The 17089-nt window shown below is 42.4% G+C and overlaps 3 non-coding genes across 3 annotated transcripts; all 3 read left to right on the forward strand.

Annotated features, from left to right (window-relative positions):
• The first annotated feature begins 4907 nt into the window (after window positions 1–4907).
• TRNAE-CUC lies at window positions 4908–4979 on the forward strand. Its single transcript has one exon. It is a non-coding gene; the product is annotated as a tRNA-Glu (tRNA).
• A 102-nt stretch (window positions 4980–5081) lies between these two features.
• On the forward strand, window positions 5082–5153 carry TRNAE-CUC. The gene has a single exon. It is a non-coding gene; the product is annotated as a tRNA-Glu (tRNA).
• Window positions 5154–7599: 2446 nt separating this feature from the next.
• On the forward strand, window positions 7600–7671 carry TRNAE-CUC. The gene has a single exon. It is a non-coding gene; the product is annotated as a tRNA-Glu (tRNA).
• The last annotated feature ends 9418 nt before the right edge of the window (window positions 7672–17089 follow it).

Genomic DNA, 17089 nt, shown 5'->3' on the forward strand with positions numbered 1-17089 from the left:
AGAGCAGGGAGAAAGGATCTCCTTTTGATCATCCCAGAGTGCAGGACAATGAATAATAGGATCCAATTACAGGTAGCCAGATTTCTGCTCAACATGAGGAAAACAATTCCTGCCTCTTGGAGTAATGCAACAATACATTACCTGGGGAGGTCTTGGCCTTCCCACATTGGAGGCATTCAAGATGCAGCTGGCCAGCCATCTGAGAGGAATGCTTTAATTTGGAGTCCTGCACTGAACAGGAGGTTAGACCCAATAGCCAGATGGCCTCTTCCAACTCTACTATTCTATGATTCTATGACATTGAGGGTGGTGGGATAAAATATACATGAACAGAAGCTCTCAACACTGCAAAATCTTATTGCAGGTCCCATTTGACCTACCACTCCCCATTACATATTTAGCCCCCTCATTATTAATAGATATTATCTATTATGTTGCGAATTTCAACTCCCACAAGCAACAGTCAGCACGACCAGTGGTCTGGAAGGCTGTGAGGTGCAGTCCAAAGCATCTGGATGGTGCCAGATTGGGGAAAATTGGCTTAAATTGTGGATTTTCTTTGAAGGTTATAGGTGGGCCACTTTTATTTGAGAGCTTTCATTTCTGTCAAACTAGGACTGTGTGGAACCAGGTTTAAACTCAGCCATAAAGGTCATTGAGTAGGCACTATCTAAACTCAGACTTTCCCAATCTGCATCTCTCCAGATGTTTTTGGCTACAACTTTCATTATCCTTGACTGCTGACTATGCTGGCTAGGGCTGATGGAGGTTATAGTCCAAAATAGTATAGTAGGCTTAAGACTAGGACCGAGTCTTATAATTTAATGTGTTGGTGTGGTTGGCAGCTGGAGGTCAGCACTTCAGTTTGAAACTCTGTCAGACATCTAATTTAAAAAATAGAAATATTGCAGGGATCAGAATTGCACTGTGTGTCTACGGACATACTAGAGAGTGTGAAAAGGAGACTTTAGGGAGAAAATTGGTTTTGAACTGTGAAACAGAACTATGGCTTCAAAGGAGTGGGTTTGTGTTTTGTCTTTCTGTAAACTGGGCATTTGTTATTTCCTGATAACAAAAAGCACACAAATAGTTGTCACATAAAACCAGGCTGCAACATGTTCTCTGTCATCTAAGACTTTACAGTACCTGAAATAGCAGGCTTAATTTCCAGAAAGGCAGATTTTGGGTGAGCATCTGGAAAACCTTCCTAATGGACAGAGTTAATAAAACCAGCTGCCTACAGAGGTCACTGGACATATTACAGCTCTTACAGTGGTACCTTGGCTCACAAACGTAATCCGTTCCAGGACTCTGGTCGTGACCCAAATTGGTTGTGAGCCAAGTTAAATTTCCCCATAAGGTTCAATGTAAATAAGGTTAATCCGTTCTGTAACCATTTTTTAAATCAGAAAAATGTGAAGCAAAGTTACAACAACAAAAATCACAGCCATCTCCCTCCCTCCCCGCCCAGCACGACCAAGATCATGCCTGTCATCCCCACAGGCGCCCATCATCCTGGCACGTGCCCATCGTCCCGGCGTGCTGGGGGGTGGGGGGGAGAGACAAGCGTGATCGTGGGTGCACTGGGGGAGGAAGAGACGGGTGCAAATGGCGTGCTGGGGGAGGAAGAGATGGGCACGATCTCGGCCATCTCCCCCCCTCTGTCCCCAGCACGATTGTGGCCATCTCGCCATTCGGGGGTGGGGTGGGGAGATGGCCACAATCGTGCTGGTTGTGGGGGGGGGGCGGAGATGGCCGAGATTGCACCCGTCTTTCCTGCAGGAGCATGCCTCTGATCACGCACGCCTTCCCTGCACGAAAGCAACTGCGATCATGGGCATCTCCCCACTCTGGGGAGTGGGGGAGATGGCTGCGATCTTGGTTGCCACCCAATGCGGAGTTTGCGATCCACATCAAAATTTTCATGAAATTTTTGTTTGTGACCTGATTTGTTTGTGAACCAAGGTGTTCGTGAGTTGAGGTACCACTGTACTACCAGTAACCAAGACCTGGGGGAGGCATTTCAACCTTTCAGAATGGAGAGAAAAAAATCACAAAAGCTGAAGACCACCAGTATTGGGAGGGGGTATGGATTTCTGGGGAACTCCAGAGGGTCAGATTTGACCTTTAGGCTAAGGTCCTCTTTTCCTTATTCAGACATTAAACAATATTGGGGCAAATGGTATCCTGCAGAATCCATTGGAGACTTCTCAAGGAGAGTACTATTTACCCATTTTTTCCTAAAAGGAACCCAAGATGACTTACATTGTCTGCTTTATCTTCTTAAGAACCCTGTGAAATAAGTTAGGCTGAGTTCCAGTATTGGCATAAAGTTACTCAGTGAGCTTCATGACTGAAGGGGATTAGAACCACTCATTTAACTGCCTACGAAGAATAGTTCCGCATTTTTACCTTCTGAAACCCATCTCACGGGCAGAACTATAACTGCAGTAACCAACCCATGGAATCTGTCCAGGACTATAATAGAACAGAATTAATGGGTTTACACATTCCATGTCCTTTTGATAAAAGTCATCCATCAGGGTAATCATAGCTGATACTGAATAATGCAAATCTACAGAAACTTGGCTAGGTGTGCCCTGGCCTATATGTCCCAGAAGGGCTTTTTTTTTGGTCATAGAATGCACCGGAACGGCGTTCCAGCACCTTTTTTTTCAATGGATTTTACTAAGTGATTTTGAATCGCCTGTCGGCATAGCAAGTCAACAGCAAATATAATTAACATAGTGCCTGCTTTTGTGTGGTGCTGATAGTGAGATAGTGAGGGTGCTGTTTGGCTTGGGATTGGTATATGTGGTTGCGCGCGACCATTATGTTTATGTGTGTGACGTGAGTTTCGGCACTTTTTTTTTTTTTTTTACAAAAACACTGTATGTAAGTATCATTCATATTGCAATACATGCAGTCCCAGATTTACATATGAGCTGAGCAGGCTGTGGGGGCAGGGTCAGCCTCCTGCAAAAAATAATTTTAAGAATTTACCATTAATTTTATTTGATTTGTAATGAAAAAAATCTAGGGTGTACCCAGTGGAAAGATCATATTCTGGACTAAAAAGATAAGATAATGAATGATCTATAGTTAACCATGTCCCAAGATTAGTTGTCTGATTTGAGAATTCTCTGTATAAACAATTATGAATGGCAACTTACTGATTTAAATGATATAACTGAGAAAATTGCATTCAAAAAAGCTTGAAACTGTTCCGACTTTGAATATAGCGTAATGTTATAATATAGGTATAGTTGCCCTATGAATGTTCTGTGTCTTCACTAATTCCATACTTTTGTAAACTTATTAAAGGATATAAATTTATAAACAATATTTTATGCATGCTAGAATTTCAGCAATGTTCTACTTTCATTGACTAGATAAAGAAGGGAGGAAGTTTTGTTTTTCATGATCAGATGCTCTTAATTTGGGCCTCCTAAGGTCTCCTAGCCCAGGGCCTACACTTGCTTTAATGCAGGACTGAATACATGCACAGAAATTTGTAGGGATGTTGTTCCAGACATAATTAATAACCTAAGAATTAAAGCTATAATTTGAGGTTATTGCTCTATTGTTTGAAATAAATAGAGTGGTGTATGAATGAAATAAATAAAATGAGTTCTGATCCTTTCTGTTCATTTTTTAAAATAGCCACCTAACTGAATTCACCTCAAAGAAACTTTACATCTCATAAAATCTATGGCATTATAGAAGTTGACATCAAAGGCAAGAGTTGTTTGGGATGCTACTTTAGCACTTTGCAAAGTAGGTTACATTGTTTTGGATTGCTTTCAAATTTCAGTTTAGACATTGGAGGCTTTATATTGATTAACATGGGAAGATGAGTAGTGCTAACTTTTACAAACCTTTAAACTTAATTAGATGAGGATGATATTTGCAGTGTGTTAATTAGCCTATTTCCTTGGGATTATCAAGTTTGAGAAGGGTTGTTCTTTTTAAAGGGGATCCTAAATTAGTAAATCTGGATGAACTTACTTGACATCAGTGCAGTCCTCTACATGTTGACTCGAGCTGGCAAAGCCCCAGGTGAGTGAGTGAGTAGAGGAATGTAGCATAGATTTGTAGAAGCTTGTAATGTAAGTATTCTACCTGAATTATATCTCTAGAAGCCAAGGAATGTGTGGGGATTAGCAAAGACAATTGTTATTGTTTGATCTGGTTTGCCATAAATAAAACTTAATGTTAAATATTTGTTGTGTGGTGAATTTTATTCTGTTATCCAAAGAATAATATAAGCCAAAGTCCTAGTAAATTACTTTTTTAGTTCCTTTGTCTTGAAAAATAATTTTGTATCCTACAATGTGTCTCAATTTGATTATTTAATCATAATTATCTGCACTTCTCTGATGTGCTATTTATTATATTGATATTCTGCCTTTTTTGTTTCAAGGAACTCAGGATGGATAACATAATTCTCCTATCAATCTTACCCTTACAACAACAATCCTGTGAGGTAGAATGGACTGAGAGTCTGTGACTGGCCCAGTTAGCTGTGTATAAAAATTGGTTTGCAATTTTGCAAAAATTTGACCCGGTGCCATTCAGAAGGGTATTGGCCATGATAGGAAGTTGGAATTCAACACATCTGAAGGGCTCTAGGTTGGAGAAGGCTGCTCTGCATATTTATTTTAAAGACATGGTTGCTCCTATACTACCATCCTCAGTGTATGTGTATTGGAAAAAGAAAAAAATTCTACTGATTCATAAAGGAAGTTGACAAGGTACATTACTGTAGTTGCAGACATAACAGTTATGGAATAAACTTCTAATAGGTTTAATTAGTGTGCAATGCAAAAATCCTACTATTAAAGGTAATTATGCAATGACCAAAATAACATGGAATATGAAATTCAGCAGCACGTGTGAAAGCAGGTTCCCTGGTGGTCTAGTGGTTAGGATTCGGCGCTCTCACCGCCGCGGCCCGGGTTCGATTCCCGGTCAGGGAAATTTGTTTTGACATATCGGTTTAGAATGTACCTGACATTTTCTTCAATGACGAGGAAAGAGCCTTTTTTAATGAAAAAAGGGAGGAAGAGATTCTTTGTGCTTCCCTGGTGGTCTAGTGGTTAGGATTCGGCGCTCTCACCGCCGCGGCCCGGGTTCGATTCCCGGTCAGGGAAAAGGTGTTTTTCTTTCCGCATATTCAATGAATGGATAATTCTGCACTATTCAAACTGTGATTTAAAACTTTTCCTACAATACAGTGATATAACCCAAATAGTTCTAAAGGTTTTGTGCTTTACTACCAATTACTTTAATTTATGTTAGTAGACTTTATGTTAGATTACTATAAACTGTCTAGGGATTTCTGGTCCGCTAACCACAAGGGATTCAATACCCGCAAAACAAGGTATTTAATTTAAACTGTTTCATATTTCAATCGTATTACAGCATATGTTTTAAAAAGCATATGATTACCCGTTAATTTTATACACTGCTAACACTTACCCTGTTTTGTAACGTTGCATAAAAACAACACAGGGAATCTATTTTACTTTCTGTTGGGTAAAGAGGTGATAACGTAGTTAAATGTTATCTCCCAATGAGTTCCCCGTGTTAATCTGTTGCAGATTGCCGGGCTTTAGCAATTGAGAGGCGGACTAAACTGCCTTTTTTTAAAATCCATTTTCAGGTGCACACGCTGCAATTCTAAACTGCATCTTAGGGATTCTGTCTCATAACAGTTGCATGACAGGCAGGCATTCCACAGGCTGAGTGTCCTCCACCTTGGGCCTGCGCGTGGATGCCCAAGAAGCCTTTTTTGGGCCACGTGTGCTTTGAAGTGCCAGATCCCCTTCAGCTGGCAGTTTCACTGCTTTCATGGAAACGAAAGCGAGACAGTCCGTTTCCACTTTCTGAAGTATTTTTGTATTTGCTCAGCTGCAACCTCCCCTGATATCCTTTGCATTAGATAAATAGTATGGCTTGTCGATGGTGGTGATACTCTTTTTAATCATAAAGGTAGTTGCCCTTTTCTTTAATTTTGTCTTACGCAGGAGCCCTCATTTAAAACAGATTAAAAGCACTTCCGTATTCAGGTGCGACTCCTAAAACCAAGGGGTCGTTAAAACTGAGGCTGAATGGGCTTGTAGCCCCTCTTAGTCATAACTAAGTTAGTCTTAGACTCTACGTGGGTCTAACTTAAATTCCAATCATTTCCGTGGCCCTACTCTAACCAGGATTAATGCGCGACACAAGTCTTTGGCAACACACCTAATCGCTAACCGACGGGCAATTTTACGCATCCCACAGATGGGCGGAAGAGCTCCCGCTGGTGGCCACCTGGAAATGGTCGAAAAGAAAAGCAGAAATCAAGGATCTGTCGGAGCATTCTCCTTTATTTTTGGAATGAGAAATCACAGAAAAGAAAATCGTCCAAATTTACGGTTTTCATAAATGTTTTTCCTCTCCCATGCCTTTTACAGGAGCGAGAGAGACTGCTGATCATAAACTTCCAGGATTTTACTATCGCTGCAATTTTCGGTCGCAGGTGTCTTGCTTCTCCTAACCCTGACCTCATAAAATAGGGGTTAAGTAAAGATAGGAGTCTACGCTCGTCTTGGTAATCTGGTTTTATTTCTTGCAGACTTTAAAAAATGTTTAGCATTTCGAAGTGCAAGGCAACGGTGCGCAAGTTTCTGCTTCCAGCTAGGAATCCGGCTGGAACGGAGTCCGACGGGGCATTTCATGTAAATAGCGTTTCTTGCCTGGCGGGGGACGACGACGACTGTTTGGCTGGAAATGCAATCCCGCCTCATTCTCGCTTCCGGGCTACAATATTAATAGTGCAGCTAACACTGCCATATGCAAATATAAACAGGCTGGGGCATGCTGCAACGCATAGGCCTGTTTTGCTGTCTCAGCTTGCAAAGGGTTGTGACTAAAGTATATTTGCACTGGAAACAAAGGAAAGGGGACCTTCTGGCATCTTAAGGGGAAGGCTACTTATAACAGAATGGTTCTGTTTTAGATATCAAAGACGCTTCTTGGTAATTCAGGCTTGGAAGTTATAGTTGCATTACAGATAGCATCAGCTGGGTGACTTTTTAAACGATAGATGACTTCAAAAAAAAACCACACAGGACTTGGGTAGGAGCTCTTGCCTTTGCGTTACTTCTTCGGATGGTGTCCAAACACAGCTACGGTAAAATCCTGTGTTTTCCCTTTGATTTCTATGGGCAGCACGGCAGTTACTTCCTTGTCAGAGAGGTTAAAATTCTTTCCAGTGTGACTCGGAATTCATTATCCAGCAATGAGCCTGTTCTCTAATTTTTTCAATCTATGTGGAAGAGATCCTCTCGTGATAATCGCGCGAGTGCCGCGCGGTAGAGTCGCCTTTTCTGGGCCCTTTAAACCAGCCGTTGACGCAGCCACCCTAGCCGCCTGCCTTCGTTCGTTTGCCAAGCAGCCTCCTAGATGGGGAAGGCTTAGGGACTGGAGGCCACGCCGATAGGTGGATATGCACAAAGAAAGAATGACATCTGTCGGTAGGTCCTATGCAAATAAAGAGGGAGTAGACGAATGGAAGCCTTCCTCATAAAGGAAAAGAAGAAGTAGTTTTTAAGTTCCCTGGTGGTCTAGTGGTTAGGATTCGGCGCTCTCACCGCCGCGGCCCGGGTTCGATTCCCGGTCAGGGAAGTAATTTTTTTGTAAGGCGAATATTTAGCTTTTAAAATACAAAATCTTTAGTTTTGCTCGCTTAGATTTGTTCTGTTGGAAGAGAAAGTATCATACTCCGTACAACGGAAAATAGGCTCTTTTGCAGCACGTTTTTAACCCCTCCCTGGAGGTTATGGAGATTTCCTTCTGTCGCGTACGTTCTCTCACTTTGCAACGGCGATTATTAAAATAGAACAGCTGAAGTTTCCAGTACAAAGTTAGAGTTTGTGAGGAGCGAGGTAGTGTCGCCTATCTAATATTTACTTGTCTGCTTTTAAAGATGGAGAATCTGCAATAGGAAAAATAAAGTAATGAAAGCGCTCAGTGCAAAAGTATACATTGGGAAGTTATCTTTCTACTATTCATGCGAAGTACAGGTTTCCATTTACTCAGCGCTGCTTATTGGGCTCATCTGGAATATCGTATCGACCTCTGGGCACCACACTTTAAGAAAGATGCAGACAAGTGGGAAAAGGGCTCAGAGGAGGACAACAAGGATGGTCCAGGGACTGGAAACAAAGTCCTATGAGGAAAGATCGAAGAATTTATACTGATAATTTTAATCTTATATTTGTAAATCAATGTTTTTTTGTATTTTTGTATTTAATGGTAATTTATTATGTGCTATTGTATTTCAATGTATTTTATCGTGTTGTAAGCCGCCCCGAGGTTTCGGCAAGGGGCGGCATAGAAATGTTATAACAATAATATAATAATAATAATAATAATAATAATAACGTGTTCAGCCTCTAGAAGACTGCAGGGTGTTATGATAGCACTCTACTAGAAAGGCTGCCAGCAAAGAGGAATTCCACGATCTCCTCTTGATCTTCCTGGAGTGCAGGCATGACATAGAATCGTAGAACAGTAGAGTTGGAAGAGGCCATGAAGGCCATCAGGATCCAACCCCCTGCCTTAGTACGACACCGATTTACACCATCCTACTCGGATGACTGTCCAGTTTCTTTTCGAATGTCTCTAGTATGGGAGAGCCCACCACCTCTCTGGGCAGCTGGTTCCACTGTCTTATTGCTCTGACAGTGAGGAAGCTTTTCCTGATATCTAGCCTGAATCTGAGTCGTCGCAGCTTGACTTGATTATTCTGTGTCCTGCACTCTGGTATTGGTGAGAAAAATCTTGTCCTTCCTCTTTGTGATGACCTTTGAGGTACTTATAGAGGGATATCATGTCCCCCCTCAGGCTTCTCTTCTCAAGGCTGAACATGACCAGTTCTCTCAGTTGCTCCTCTTAGGGCAGTGTTTCCCTAATAATGGACTTAAGCTACAGAAAGGATTCCAGCTGGACGTCAGGAAAAAAAGGCCCAGACTATTATAGCAGTATGGCAATGGAACCAATTACCTAGGGAGGCCGTGGGCTCTCCCACACAGGAGGCAGCTGGACAACCATCTGCCTGGGTTGTTTTAACTGGAAGCCCGCATTGAGCAGGGAGTTGGACTAGATGGCTTTGCAGACCCTTTCCACTCTACTATTGTATGATTCCCCCCCCCCCCCGATATTGCAACAGTGCATACAATTGGTAAAGGCATATGCTGATGACCAAGCTGACCAGCAATTCTAACTTCAGTCATGATTGAAGCCATTAGTATTTTTGTTCCATGATGAAAAAAAAATATCAAAAACAAATGTGGAAAAAGTATCTGGAAACAAAATGTTCCAATTAGGCTGCAGTTCTCTATGCACTTGACTGAGAGTAAATATCACTAAATGCAAGGAGGCTTACTGTTGGACAGATATGTACATTTATTTATTTATAACATTTATATACTGTCCTAATACTACAGTCTCGGGACAGTCTACAATAAAACAGAATAAAATGAAGCACAACATCCGATAAGTCTAATAAAATAAAACCTGCATTAAAACCTGATCAGCCTTAAAATAATGGGCGAATAAAAAGGTTTTAGCCTGGCACCGAAAAGAGTATGGCGTCCGTGCCAGGAGGACCTCTATGGGAAGCGCATTCCATAACCCTGGAATATTGGAGTATATCTTTGGAATATTGGTGATTGCTTTTACTGGTCCAGATTCTATGGTTTTAATAGTTGAAACCTGAATATTGGTGAACTATTGGTTGACACCCATTTTAATAAACTACATGCATGCAGTCAGCACGCACATGGCTTCATTATATATTAAACGGCACTCCTGAGCAGCTGTCAAAGGAAGCCCAGTGTCAAAAGCATTGCACTGATTACTAGTGCATGGGAAACAGAGGCCCACTTTCTCTCAACCCAGAATAAGATGCACCTGGTGAATCTGAGATTTTAAGTTCCCCAAAGCAATGAATGAGACCTTTGTGATTTGTAAAGTAGAAACATAGAAACTATCAAGTATTGTGCATATTGATAGTTCTGTTCCTGTTATGTGTTGTCATCTCAATTTATGGTGATTCTATGAGTGGAGGCTCTCCAAAACGCCCTGTCCTTGGCAGCCCTGCCCAGCTCTTGCACACTCAGGGCTGTGGCCTCCTGTGCAGAATCAGTCCATCTCATGGTTGGTCTTCCTCCTCTTCTTCTGCCAATGTCTTCACTGGTGAGTCTCAACTTCTCATCACTTGCCCAAAGTATGACAGCTTCAGTTTTGTCATGTTTGCTTCCATGAAACATTCTCACTTGATTTGCTCTAGGATTAATTTGTGCATTTTCCTATCAGTGCATTTTTCTGTAGTCACAGAGCACACCTTACCTTAATGTGGTGAGGCGTTTGGAAATGTCGGAGAACAAGAGCAGAACAAGAACAAGGCCAAAATATCTCACTATGGTCCCCTAGCAGGGTCACCCAAAGTAGAGACACCAGACTAATATGCTGTTTTGCCAAAGGCAAGGGCTCTTTTTGAATCCAGAAGCAATAAGCACACAGGTACTTCCCAGAGAGGTATGCCTGCCACTGAGCCGATACTCTTTTCAGCACCAGGTCAAAACCATTTTATTTAAATGGTATTTTAAAGTCAATAGTTTTTAACGTTTAGTTGCTCTTGTTTTGTTTTGTGATTTACTGTTAATTGTTTTGTTTTATACATTTTTAATTCATTTATTGGAAATTGCTGTCTTTTAAATTGTTCTTTTAAAGCATTGTAAGCTGTCCTGAGATTCTGTATAATAGGACAGCATACAAAAGCTTTTAATAAATAAATACATACATAATGTAAGCAGAAGAATAATATGAAAAATATACAATACCAAGCAAGCTGACTTTCCTCAATCAGTTGTTGGGAGCTCCACTAGATGGCAGCAAGGATACCCCAAATCTGCAGCCGGTATGCAGCACCTTCCGGGTTAGGTCTGCATGGAAGCTCACCTTGGTGGAGCCGTGAGGCTTTTCATTGTAAATTTTGGAGTGCTGCATGCCATGGAATACTACATGCTATCCAAAACAGTTAATTAGTCATACCTGCTGTTTGCAAGTCTCACAGTAAGTTCCACTGTTTACGGTATTCTCCTGCATTCCAAGGCTGTACCATCCTAATCAGCAACCGGCTTACAATAACACATTTTTTCATGCCAGAGAGCCTCAACTGGGCCTTAAGGAGGCCTGTTCTTAAGGTCTTCCCAGGAGATATAAGAATAGAAGGAGCAATTGTGTCACACCACCCTATCTCCTCCATATACAATAGCCTTCGGCTGGTTTTTCTCTACATGTGCACCCACCATCAAGTCAGCAGAAGAGAATGATATCTGGGGCAGAGAAACTGCTGAAGGGCAGCTACTGGGCTGGAGCAGTAGTTGAAGGCAGCACTGGGAGAGGATATTTCACAAGCAATGGCAGTGATGCTCAAGCTAACGGGCTAGTACAACACAGGAGAAGGCAATGGCAAACCACTTCTGATTTTTTTTTTACCCTGTAAACCCCATGATGAAATAATTTATAGCTCCAGATTATAATACAGACTTTAAAACCTAGCATGCAGTCCTGAGCCTATTAAAGCCGAAGTGGCCTTCCAGCTACTGTGGTGTTTGCTCTCAACAGCCCTAGCCAGCACAGCCAATGTTGAGGGATGCTGGGAGTTGTGGCTCACCAAATGTTCTGCCCTGCATGTTGCCCAGCAGCGCCATCAGGGCAGAGTATACACAACCCCCTGTGGTCTCTGCTGATTCTCCTCTGTGGATCACACCACATCCCTGTGCCCCCGCAAGCTGTGCAGCTGTCCTCAGGTGCAGTGGGTGCCCTTAGCATTGATGTGCACAGTTCAACTGCCAGTCCAGTTTGCCTCTGCAGGGTGAGGACCAGATGCTGTCTTGCCTTCTGCCCAGAGCAGGCAAGTAATTCCAGTGTCAGTGGGGCTGTTTATCCTTGCAGCTTAAATGTTGAGCTTCATAGGAGCGCTCTGTGGTGTAGAACTCCACTCCCAAAATAGCTTCATTGACATGGCGCCCATTGGATCACTCTTATAAAGGTCAATGAAAAGCTGCATTGGATGAGGAGCCCCATGGACAGAAGCATTGCCCAGCTCTGTTGCCTCTTCTTCAGGCAGCAAAACTTCTTGGGCAGGCTCTGCCTGTTGTAAAGGGAGCAGGCAAGATGGGGGTAGGGGACAGAGTACGTATATATGTAATAATATTGTGGTCTACTCTGACTGGTAGTGGCTTTCCAAGATTTCGCTAGTCTAGAAGGAGAAATCTTTCCAGGTCAGTTTACATTGCAAGCCAATCGCTGCATCCTGAGAGCAGCTGGCTCTACCTTTACTGCTGAAGCATTGCCCACACTGAAAAATATTGCAGAAGAATTCCACAAGGGGGCAAACTAGTCCCATGACCCCAACTTTTACTCTTGTTTGCTCTCACCTCCCCCCACCCCCGCCAGCCCTGCAAAAAAATAATAAAAAATGAAAATCTTACTGGTTTCACTTAATATGGAAAAAAATGTGCCCAAATGAAAAAGCCAGCCTGCCCAGACTAGCTACAGGGGAGCTCTGAGATTACCATATGCTTCATGTGCTGGAGGAATTCCAGGCTGCGCTTGTTCAGTCCGGAGTGGCTCGAGATGTCATGGCTACTGTGTCAACCATGGACCTGTCCCGGTTTGTATCTGGCCTCACACAAGCAGCAAGGGGCATGCTTGATTCGGTTTTTTATACAGGTGGCCACAGTGCTCTGGGGGTGGAGAATACGTGACTCCATTGTCTAGGTCGGATTACTTCTTGTTTTGCTTTAAACTGGCAGCTGCCATACAGCCCTGCAGCAGTGGTTGACTGGTTAAAGGGTTTATATGATGGGGGTTCCTGCCTTATCTGTTGGCAATTCTGTTGAAGCCCTGGGTCATCTGTGAGATGGTCAAGGCAGTTGGCACTATTGCTCCTAAGCATCCATTCTCACCTGGGAAAAATAAGTCAGCTCTCTGTTTTGGCGGGGGGGGGGGGGGGGATGAAGTCTACAGTGCTGTGGGAGGAAAATCCCCAATAAATCTGACTGAACAGTTACTGGAATCCAATTGGATGTCTATTCCATGGCAGTGAAGGTGAGCAAGAAGGACTCCATCCCATCCGCACAGGATGGACCAGGGATGTTTTTCTGTGCTGCGTGTAGCCTTTACCAGCATGCTGGAGAAAAGGAGCCTGAATAGTCTGAAGCTCACAGTGAATAATTTGCCATATTCTTGGTAGGTAAGTTTCCTCAGATTCACCTTTACTAGGACTTGGGGTAGATCATGTGGATGTGACTTTAGCACTGGAAGACATTGGCTTGGATTTTCTTCACCTTGTGGATCTTTAGGACATGGACAAGGTGCTTAGAAACATGAAGACCACAACCTCTTTGCTTAAGCATTGCCCATACTGGCTAACTATATCAGCCAGGAGAGGACTAGCCACTTGGCTGATATAAATGATTAATACCTCTTTTGCTCTTCCCTGAAGCTGTAATAAGACTTCTGTTGAAGAAAACTTCTCTTGTTTCAACAGATTTGGGAAGTCACAGGCCAGTCTCAAATATTCTATTTGTGGTCAAAGTGATCAGGGAGAGGTGGCCTCATAGCTCCTAATGTATTTGAGTGATACTGATTTCTGTACCCATTTCAACTGGATGCTTAGCTAGGATATGGGACTGAGACTGTTTTGGTCACCTTAGGGGTTTTCTGTGCTAAGTACTTGATATGGGGAGTGCAGTTCTTCTGGATCACTCAGCAGCTTTGAGTACCATTGACTGTATTGTCCTTCTGGGCAGCCTGACAGGTCATTTCAAGAAGGTATTGCTCAGGGACTTCTGTTCAGCACTGCAGTTTTTGGCCTGCAGCCTTCTGCAGGATTCTTTCTTGTCCACCAAGTTATTTAACAAACCACCGGGAGACGTCATGCAGAAATTTGGAATGAAATGCCAGTGGTATGTTGGTGATACTTAGCTCTGTTTACCCCAGGGGTTGTAAGATGGCATGTCAGAGGTGCTCACCAAAATTGAATTTTATACACTCAGTTAAAAGCTTTTCAAAGTTCAGTTTGTTCATCTGCAGTACTCTGTGTTCAATTTGTGGTTCAAAAATTAGAAATTTGACTTCTTCATCTTCAAATGTGGCATTACTTTTGTAGGAGGTGCGAACATAAACATTTTCTAAGTATGCAGGGTATAGAAAATCTATATCAGTGCTGGGAACCACTGATATAGATAAATAATATCATTGGATTCTATATTGATTTTAACAATTAAAATACTGGGAAAATAAGGAGGTTTTGACCTGGTCCCAAAAGATATAAATAATTGGCACCAGGTGCAGCTCTCTAAGAAGCTGATTGCATAATCGGGGCACCACAGCTGAGAAGCTTCTTCATCTCTCTGCCACCTTGTATATGGGAAGAGATGTTTCTTTAGATATCCAGATCCTAAGCCATTAAGGCTTTATACATTACTATAAGCGCCTTGAAGTGGGCCCAAACTTCAAATCTGAATTTTAAAAAAATCCATTTTTTTGAAAATTTGAAAAAAAAAATTTAAAAAAAATGAAAATTTGAAGAAAAAAAATCCAAATTGGTAGCTGATAGAGGCCAGGGCTTATAAGATCAAACCTGCCTGTCCTTTTCAACAAGTGACTGCCCTATTTCATACCAATTGAAGTCTCTGCACCATTTTCAAGGGCAGCCCCACGTATAGAGCACATTATAGTCTAAACGCAAGGTTACCAGACCATGGATTTCCTTTGCTAGGTTCTGCCCATCCAGGTAGGGGCATAGTTGGTATATCAGCTGCAGTTGGTGAAATGCACTCCTGGCCACAGATGCCACTTGAAACTCCAGGCACAATTCTGAGTCCAGGAGCACCCCCACACTTGGCACTTTAGGGGCAGTGCAACCCATCCGGGACAGGGTAGATAGCCTCCTTCTGGACTAAGGTTCCACCTACCAATAACACCTCCCTCTTGACTGGATTAAATTCCAATTTGTTAGCCCTCATCTAGTCCGTTACCCTGGCCAGACATTGGCTCAGAACAGGCACTGTCACACCTGGCTTACATGTAAACTGATGACACTCTTCCAATGGCTTCATGGAGATGTTGAACAGCATGGGAAATAGGATGAAACTCAGGGCACCCTATGACGTAACTGCCAGGGGGCCATCAGTGGAAAGCCTGGATTGAGATTTCACCTGTTCTGGACAGGGCCATGATCCTTTTAAAGATCAGAGTCTGCCCTTGAGAGTGCTTGGCCTTGGTAGGAAGGAACATTTTTTGTCTACTTCCCCTAGTCCAGGGGTCGGCAACCTTTAACTCTCAAAGAGCCATTTGGACCCATTTCCCACACAAAAGAAAACACCGGGAGCCGCAAAACCCTTTTGACATCTAAAATGAAGATAGCACTGCACATATCATTTTTTACCTTAATGCTATGTATATCTTCATTATGATTTAGCTGCAGCTCTTGTTCATTCACTAAAACCTGTTATTTTTAATCTTACATTATACACTAGTAGGACTCCTTTCATGTATTTTGAATAGGAGAACAGCTTCCTGAAGAGTCAAAGTCAGTGCTAAAGGGCTGCATGCATTAAACAGCAAACCCCATAAGTTCATCAGCAGTAAAAGCAAATGAATCTACCCAGGTATCATTAAACGTTTGGTTTTCTTCAGAAACTTTTCTTCGATTTATCCATGGTTGGCCTACGGAGCGGGGGTGGGTAGCTCAGTGAATCTGCCTTTGAGATATAGGTGTGTTTAGTGACTGATTAGCAGATAAACAGTCAAGTGCTGTGAATTGTGACAAGTCTGAAGCGCAGCTTTTAACATTCAGATGAAGGAGATTACATTGGGACAAAGAGAATCCTTTCAGCAGGGTTTCGTGTAACATGAGAGCCTGCAGGAAGCTTGTTTAGCAGAGGAATGTAGTGATTTTCTTAACTAGCTGATTTACTTAACTAGCTAGTGCTGCGTTCCTGAGCTTCGAGTAGATCAGTGGCTGTGCCGGTGTGTGTTTTGAGCGATGGAGCCGCAGCAGAGGGGTTCAAGAACCACGTGTGGCTCCAGAGCCGCGGGTTGCTGACCCCTGTCCTAGTCCATCTGCTGCTCCTGAGTCAGTCTTCTCTGGTATCAGTTATCTGTGCCTTTGTTCTACCAATGCTAGATGTTCGTGATGTGCTCTCATGGGCATCTGGAAGGTTCCACTGCTCCGAAGTGTAGCAGCTAAATTACTAACTGGTGCATAACATCATCATATCACCCTGTTAGTGAAAAAACAGAATCAGTTCCTGCCTCAGCTCAAGGTGTTGGTGTGTAATCTCATGCATATTTAGATAGAGATAAATCCTCCACTTCCCAGCTGGGGATTATGGGACTTACTCCTGTCTAAACTTGCACAGGATTGCACCCTAAATGACTTAGGTATGAACCTACTTTGTTCTAAAGATCAGCAGGAGAGGCCCTTCTGGCACAGAGGCCTGTTTTGTCAAGCACATGGGTGAGGATTTTCTTTTCCGTTCCTCCTAGTTGCTGGAATATACTCCTGCTGGAATTGCAGTTTGCTCCCAAACTCTTTAGTCACATCTTTTAAATGTGACTTTTAAAATTGCTTTGGCTTGTAAGGTTTTTAAAATGTTTTACTGTGTTTGTATTTATTGTTCTTGTCTGAATTCTTGTAAAATGTCTTGGCTAGTTACAGAAAAGCAGAATGCAAATTCAGTAAACAGATGTAGTTTTTCAGCATACATCTGTGGATAAAATTGCATAAATCCAGTGGGTTGAATCTGCAATTTAAGAATTGCACCACTGAAGTCAATTGGATTAAACACACACATACTGTTCGTACCACCTATTTTTGTTACATTTTAATTGAGAATTTGTTTTTAATCTTATTTTATTGTTAGATGTCTTGAGTACTATTTTTTGTGGACAGCTGAAATTAAAAACAATCACATCCATGCTGGAAGCTAGACCGGTAAAGATCTTTAAGCACTTGGAAGTG

Source organism: Varanus komodoensis, unplaced genomic scaffold, assembly GCF_004798865.1.
Source record: "Varanus komodoensis strain SLA01 unplaced genomic scaffold, ASM479886v1 scaffold1, whole genome shotgun sequence".
NCBI classification, from domain to species: domain Eukaryota; kingdom Metazoa; phylum Chordata; class Lepidosauria; order Squamata; family Varanidae; genus Varanus; species Varanus komodoensis.